Consider the following 7,618-nt stretch of genomic DNA (forward strand, 5'->3'; position numbering starts at 1 on the left):
CAGTGTGATGGGGGATGAGGTGATGCTGCCCAGTCTGACCACCTGGCGTCTGTCAGACAGGAAGCTAAGGATCCAGCTGCAGAGGGAGCTGCTCAGTCCTAGATCCTGCAGTTTCCTGTCCAGCTTCGAGGGAACGATGGTATTGAATGCTGAGCTGTAATCTACAAACAGCATCCTCACATACGTGTCTCTCTTCTCCAGGTGTGACAGGGCAGTGTGTAGTGTCAGGGCTATGGCATCATCAGTGGACCTGTTGTGGCGGTATGCAAACTGTAGAGGGTCCAGTGAGTCGGGTAGTGCAGAGCAGATGAAGTCCCTGACCAGCTTCTCGAAGCATTTGCTTACGATGGGGGTCAGGGCTACAGGTCGCCAGTCGTTCAATGAGGAGATGGTGGAGGATTTGGGTACAGGGACGATGGTGGCCATTTTGAAGCAGGCTGGGACTACAGACAGAGAGAGGGAAAGGTTGAAGATGTGCGTGAACACTCCAGCCAGCTGAGCCGCGCATGACCTGAGGACGCGGCCGGGAATCCCGTCCGGACCAGTAGCTTTGCGTGCGTTCACCTTCCTGAAGCACCTCCGCACATCCTCCTCAGACACAGTGTGCGCACTGACGTCATCCGCGGTGCGCACACTGTCCGGTCTCATGGTGTTCCCTGAGTGCTCGGTCAGTGTCGGCTTGTGGGGGAATGTAAACAGCCGTAATAATCACTGCTGTAAATTCCCTCGGTAGCCAGAATGGCCGGCACTTAATCATCAGGTACTCCAGGTCCGGTGAGCAGAAGGATTTGACCGGGTGCACGTTCGCATAATCACACCAGCTGTTGTTGATCATGAAACACACACCACCGCCTCTGCTTTTCCCAGTAAGATCCTGTGACCTGTCCGCGCGATGCACGGAGAACCCCGGTAGTTGTATTGCGGAGTCCGGTACCTTGTCCGATAGCCAGGTTTCTGTGAGGCAGATCACGCAGCAGTCCCGCATCTCTCGCTGGAATGAGATCCGTGCCCAAAGCTCGCACAGCTTGTTCTCCAGAGACTGCACATTAGCCAGTAATAAACTGGGTAACGGTGGTCTGTTAGTGCGCCGTTTGCGGCCTCCAGGGCCAGAGAACAAAGGCGTCTCAGGTGAGATGAATGGGGGGTCTGCAAACGGAGCGTCCGTGTTGCAAAACTTGAACTCCGGAAAGTTATAAGAAAGACCGTCTTTTATGTCCAGTAAGGTTTGTCGGTTGTACACAAGGAGACATGTGCTACTCGCGAAAAAATGAAGGAAAAGTAAAATTAAACACAGAAAAAAGCTGTTGCTTGGGGGAGCTCGCGACGAGGCTGCCATAATCGGCGCCATCTTGTAGATCACTGATATATATATATATATATATATATATATATATATATATATATCTATTAGGGGTGCAACAATACTCGTATCGATATTGAACCGTTCGATACAGTGCTTTCGGTTTGGTACGCATGTAGCAGCCCTTGGCATCAAGAACGACAGAAGAGTCTCTAACGGGTGCAGCCATTTATTTCCTCTCCACACACGGCTCATTCTCTGGACGTTGAGCACCGTGAAAACTATAAAATAAGAAAAAATTGATACCCATACAGGACTTTTTGAACTAATAACAATGAGCAATAACAACAATGAGCTTAAGTTAATTCAGGTAAGTTCAAAACAAGTAATTCTGAGATATACAGTCACAGATTAAATAAAACAAAAGGGGTTACACAGTTCGGTTAAATAAAATATAACAACAGATCACCTCTCATCACATACCTCAGTCCGCTTGCCAAGGGTGCAAAACTCCGGTAAACACTTAAACACTTCGGTCCGTTTCTCATGGGGTGCTGCTAGCTTGCATGACACACGTCTAGCTAAAAAATAGCACATGGATGTAAGTAATGTAAGTACAGAATAAAAAGGTTTTCAGATAGCTCACAATGCAAACGCAGCATCATACCTTACATTAGAAACACACTTATCATACTTATCAAAGTATTATCGTAACTTACATGGACTTTGTACAACTTATTCCTGCCGCGACAGACTGCTCCCATACACGTTACGGGGCATGCCTCTGAGCACATCTGTCCTTAGTGCGACTGCGCATACAGTTCCGACAACCCCCGCAAGGATGACTTATGGTATAGTGATGGGATTTCCGGCTCTTTTTAGAGATCCGGCTCTTTCGGTTCGGCTCACTAAAAAGAGCCGGCTCTTTCGGCTCCGAACCGGCTCTTCAGATTGTTTTGTTGCTTTAATTAATTTATTATTAACAATAATTTAAAATTATGCACAAAAGGAATTACTAACGTTAAAAAAGTGGTTTTATATATATATATGTTTATATATAAATATATGCGGTGGCACCTAGAGACAAAACACGTACAAACTCCAAAACACATTTCTAGCATGAACTGAACTTCCAAAGCAAAGCTACTAGATCACTTAAATTACACAATTGAAAGCATGTATGTATTGTTTGTGTATTCATACACAAGCACTCATATATATTCAAATAATTTAAAAAAAAGTTCATTTACCTGTTACTACCACACATCAAATCCAGTCGTTGGTACTTGCTGGCTTGTGTAGCCACAAGATAACAAAAGCTCAACACTGCGCCCAGCATCCTGGAGCACTTCTGTTGTCTTTTGTACGTGTTTTGAGTTTTTATATGCTTCTAAGTTTTTACGTGCTTATGAGTTTTTACGTGTTTTGGAGTTTGTACGTGTTTTTACGTGTTTTGGAGTTTGTACATGCTTCAGAGTTCATACGTGATTTGAAGTTTATATGTGCTTCGTCTCTAGGGGCCACCATAAATATACTTTTATTTATTCACTCCACATAAAATGTAATAAATAAATCATATAATACAAAAATCAACTATTCACATTTCAACTTTTAACTATTTAAATTTTCAGCTTTTTCCTTTTACAAATTTAAAGTGAAAACAACACAAAACACTGCAAACCACAACACAATTAAATATAAATTAAAATATGATGTTGTTGTCCCTGGCTCTCTTTCTCTCTCTCTCCCTCTGGCTCTGTTCCTGTGCTACTGAGTATAACTACTGCCCCTCCCCCCTCTGCCCAGCGTAAAGCACAAGGCTCACGTGCAGAGTGAAGCGGAAAAAAAGTGCGAGAGAGAGAGAGAGGGTGAGAGAAAAAAAAAAAACCCCACGTGACGGTTCGCGATAAGGAGCCGGCTCGCGTCGTTCACGTCAAAGAGCCGGCTCTAAGAGCCATTTCGTTCGCGAACGACCCATCAGTATTATGGTACAGATCAGCGGTTCATTACAACGCATATGTATCGAACAATACAAAATTTTTAATTTATTTTATCAACTTTTCTTCTGACGATGTTGTCTGTGTTGAGAGCTCAGTGGATCTGCGCTTGACAGTGCAGCCTAGGCGGAGTAGTCGAGTGCAGCGCAAGCTAGCGAGACAGAAGCTAAGCTCGTTGCAACATGGCAACTGCCTCAACGCTACCTGAAATTGAACCTCCCCCACCCTCATTCAGATCTGGCATTTGGAACTATTTTGCTTTTCATGTGAAGTATGACTCTGATGTAAGCGAGTCATGGACAAAAGTAAAACAGTATGTTGGATGTGCCACGCAATGCTCAACTGGTGGGAAATAGTGTGTTAGCGAAGTTAGCTTGTTAACGTGTTGACGCTATCCAGCCCCATGCACGGGGCGATCCGCGGTAACTCGTTAACGAAGATTTGCGGCGTTATGGCGTTAATGTAATTTTAACGAGATTAACGCTGACAGCACTAGTGAGAACACAATGAATATGACTGCACACTTACGCTGACATCATCCTAGTGCAAAGACAAGTGGAAGCAGACAAAAACAACAAGCACGCATGCTACAAACTTTACCCGAGTCATTTAGACAGCCGTTAGCACAGTATTCTCCTTATGGGGACCTGATATGTTTAATATGCTGCTGAGAATATAGCCCAGAAGAAGCGTATAGTATAGCTTTTATTTTGGAAAGACATTTCTCTGTAATAAACTCTCTTTTAGAATAGAATAGAATAGAATTCAACTTTATTGTCATTGCACATGCACAGGTACAGGGCAACGAAATGCAGTTTGCATCCATCCAGAAGTGCTTTAGTGATATAGATATATTACAATATATATTAGCAATAATATAGATATGTGAGTATATTACAGAAATGGGTCTATTATGGTATGTTATAATGTACACGGTATGAAGTATGTTGTGAATATTCTATAACTATAAGTATGTACAGGCTGTAGTGAGTACAAGCTATGTACAGGATATGAACAGGATATAAATATGAAAAACTATACAGAATATGAAATAAATAACTTTACAGAATCTGGGATATACAGCTATACAGAAATGGGAACTATGCAAGTTGTAAACAGTTGTAGGATTAAAAATTATCGAATGTACAGAATGATTATTTACACAGAGCTATACAGTAGTGCAGTTAAGATAAGTGAGGGTGTAGATAGTTTCTACAGAGGCTATATAAAGTGCTAGTGGTTGTGAGTGGTGGTTCAGTCCATGTTATTATTGTGTTTGAGGGTACAGTTGTCCATTGTGGGTGTGTGTATGTTCAGTCCATGAGTTTAACGTGGGTCAGATGTCAGGAGGCAGAGTTCAGGAGTCTGACAGCTGTGGGGAAGAAGCTGTTCCGGTACCTGGTGGTCTTAGTCCGGAGGCTCCTGTGGCGCCTCCCAGAAGGCAGGAGGGTGAAGAGTCCATGTGATGGGTGACTGGGGTCTTTGATGATTTTCCCAGCCCTTTTCAGACACCGCTTCCTGTAGATGTCTTTTATGGCAGGAAGTGGTGCTCCGGCGATGCGCTGGGCAGTTTTCACGACCCTCTGCAACGCCTTCCGGTCCGAGGCAGAGCAGTTCCCGTACCAGACTGTTATACAGTTGGTCAGGATGCTCTCGATGGTGCAACGATAGAAGTTCACCAGGATGTCTGAGGACAGGTGGTTCTTCCTCAGAGTCCTCAAGAAGAAGAGGCGCTGGTGAGCCTTCTTGACCAGCTTGGAGCAGTTGGTCGTCCAGGTGAGATCCTCGGAGATGTGGACTCCCAGGAACTTGAAGCTGCTCACACGCTCCACAGCCGTCCCCTTAATGTGGATGGGTGGATGTGGGTCAGCATTCCTCCTGTAGTCCACGATGAGCTCCTTGGTCTTCTCGGTGTTAAGCAGCAGGTTGTTTGTGTCGCACCACTCAGCCAGACGATCCACCTCCTCCCTGTAGGCGGCCTCATCGTTGTCACTGATGAGGCCAATCACCGTGGTGTCATCTGCAAACTTAATGATGGTGTTGGAACCATCAGCAGGTCTGCAGTTGGAACCATCAGCAGGTCTCACTCCTCTTTTCCAAAGAGGAGTGATTTCTCCATCAGATAGATTTATTTATTTATAACTGTACTTTTGAGTTAAAATATATATTTATAATTTTAATAAATGACAAATTAAAAAGGCATGAACATTTTTTTGTATCGAAAAAATATCGAACCGAACCGTGAATTTTGTGTATTGTTGCACCACTACTATCTATATATCTATATCTCTATCTATCTCTATATCTCTATATATATCTCTATATCTATCTATATCTATATCTATATCTATATCTATATATATCTATATCTATATATATATATCTATATATATATATCTATCTATATATATCTATATATATATATCTATCTATATATATATATCTATATATATATATCTATATATATATATCTATATATATATATCTATATATATATATATCTATATATATATCTATATATATATCTATATATATATCTATCTATATATATATATATATATATATATATATAGGATCATGGCAAAACTTGAAACCTGGATCCTCCATAGCGTGAAGTACCCTCAGAAGATGTACTAGATGATGTGAATGCAGTGCTACGGGCAATACCTATCACCACCATTACTAAGACTAACCAGCTGATCTACACCACGGCAGCAGTGATCAGTGAGATGCTTGGCTACAAGTTAAACAGCCATAAGAACCAGTAACTGTCATAGTGCCAAGAAAGGGTCTCCAGTATAAAGAGTTGGACAAGTTGAATATGTATTTTAATGGTTTTACTACAGGGAGTGCAGAATTATTAGGCAAGTTGTATTTTTGAGGAATAATTTTATTATTGAACAACAACCATGTTCTCAATGAACCCAAAAAACTCATTAATATCAAAGCTGAATGTTTTTGGAAGTAGTTTTTAGTTTGTTTTTAGTTTTAGTTATTTTAGGGGGATATCTGTGTGTGCAGGTGACTATTACTGTGCATAATTATTAGGCAACTTATCAAAAACAAATATATACCCATTTCAATTATTTATTTTTACCAGTGAAACCAATATAACATCTCCACATTCACAAATATACATTTCTGACATTCAAAAACAAAACAAAAACAAATCAGCGACCAATATAGCCACCTTTCTTTGCAAGGACACTCAAAAGCCTGCCATCCATGGATTCTGTCAGTGTTTTGATCTGTTCACCATCAACATTGCGTGCAGCAGCAACCACAGCCTCCCAGACACTGTTCAGAGAGGTGTACTGTTTTCCCTCCTTGTAAATCTCACATTTGATGATGGACCACAGGTTCTCAATGGGGTTCAGATCAGGTGAACAAGGAGGCCATGTCATTAGTTTGTCTTCTTTTATACCCTTTCTTGCAGCCACGCTGTGGAGTACTTGGACGCGTGTGATGGAGCATTGTCCTGCATGAAAATCATGTTTTTCTTGAAGGATGCAGACTTCTTCCTGTACCACTGCTTGAAGAAGGTGTCTTCCAGAAACTGGCAGTAGGACTGGGAGTTGAGCTTGACTCCATCCTCAACCCGAAAAGGCCCCACAAGCTCATCTTTGATGATACCAGCCCAAACCAGTACTCCACCTCCACTTTGCTGGCGTCTGAGTGGGACTGGAGCTCTCTGCCCTTTACCAATCCAGCCACGGGCCCATCCATCTGGCCCATCAAGACTCACTCTCATGTCATCAGTCCATAAAACCTTAGAAAAACCAGTCTTGAGATATTTCTTGGCCCAGTCTTGACGTTTCAGCTTGTGTGTCTTGTTCAGTGGTGGTCGTCTTTCAGCCTTTCTTACCTTGGCCATGTCTCTGAGTATTGCACACCTTGTGCTTTTGGGCACTCCAGTGATGTTGCAGCTCTGAAATATGGCCAAACTGGTGGCAAGTGGCATCTTGGCAGCTGCACGCTTGACTTTTCTCAGTTCATGGGCAGTTATTTTGCGCCTTGGTTTTTCCACACGCTTCTTGCGACCCTGTTGACTATTTTGAATGAAACGCTTGATTGTTCGATGAGACTGCTGCATCCCTCTGCAAGATATCTCACTATTTTTGACTTTTCTGAGCCTGTCAAGTCCTTCTTTTGACCCATTTTGCCAAAGGAAAGGAAGTTGCCTAATAATTATGCACACCTGATATAGGATGTTGATGTCATTAGACCACACCCCTTCTCATTACAGAGATGCACATCACCTAATATGCTTAATTGGTAGTAGGCTTTTGAGCCTATACAGCTTGGAGTAAGACAACATGCA

Source organism: Rhamphochromis sp. 'chilingali' (genome assembly GCF_963969265.1).
Source record: "Rhamphochromis sp. 'chilingali' genome assembly, chromosome: 3".
In the NCBI taxonomy this organism is placed as follows: domain Eukaryota; kingdom Metazoa; phylum Chordata; class Actinopteri; order Cichliformes; family Cichlidae; genus Rhamphochromis; species Rhamphochromis sp. 'chilingali'.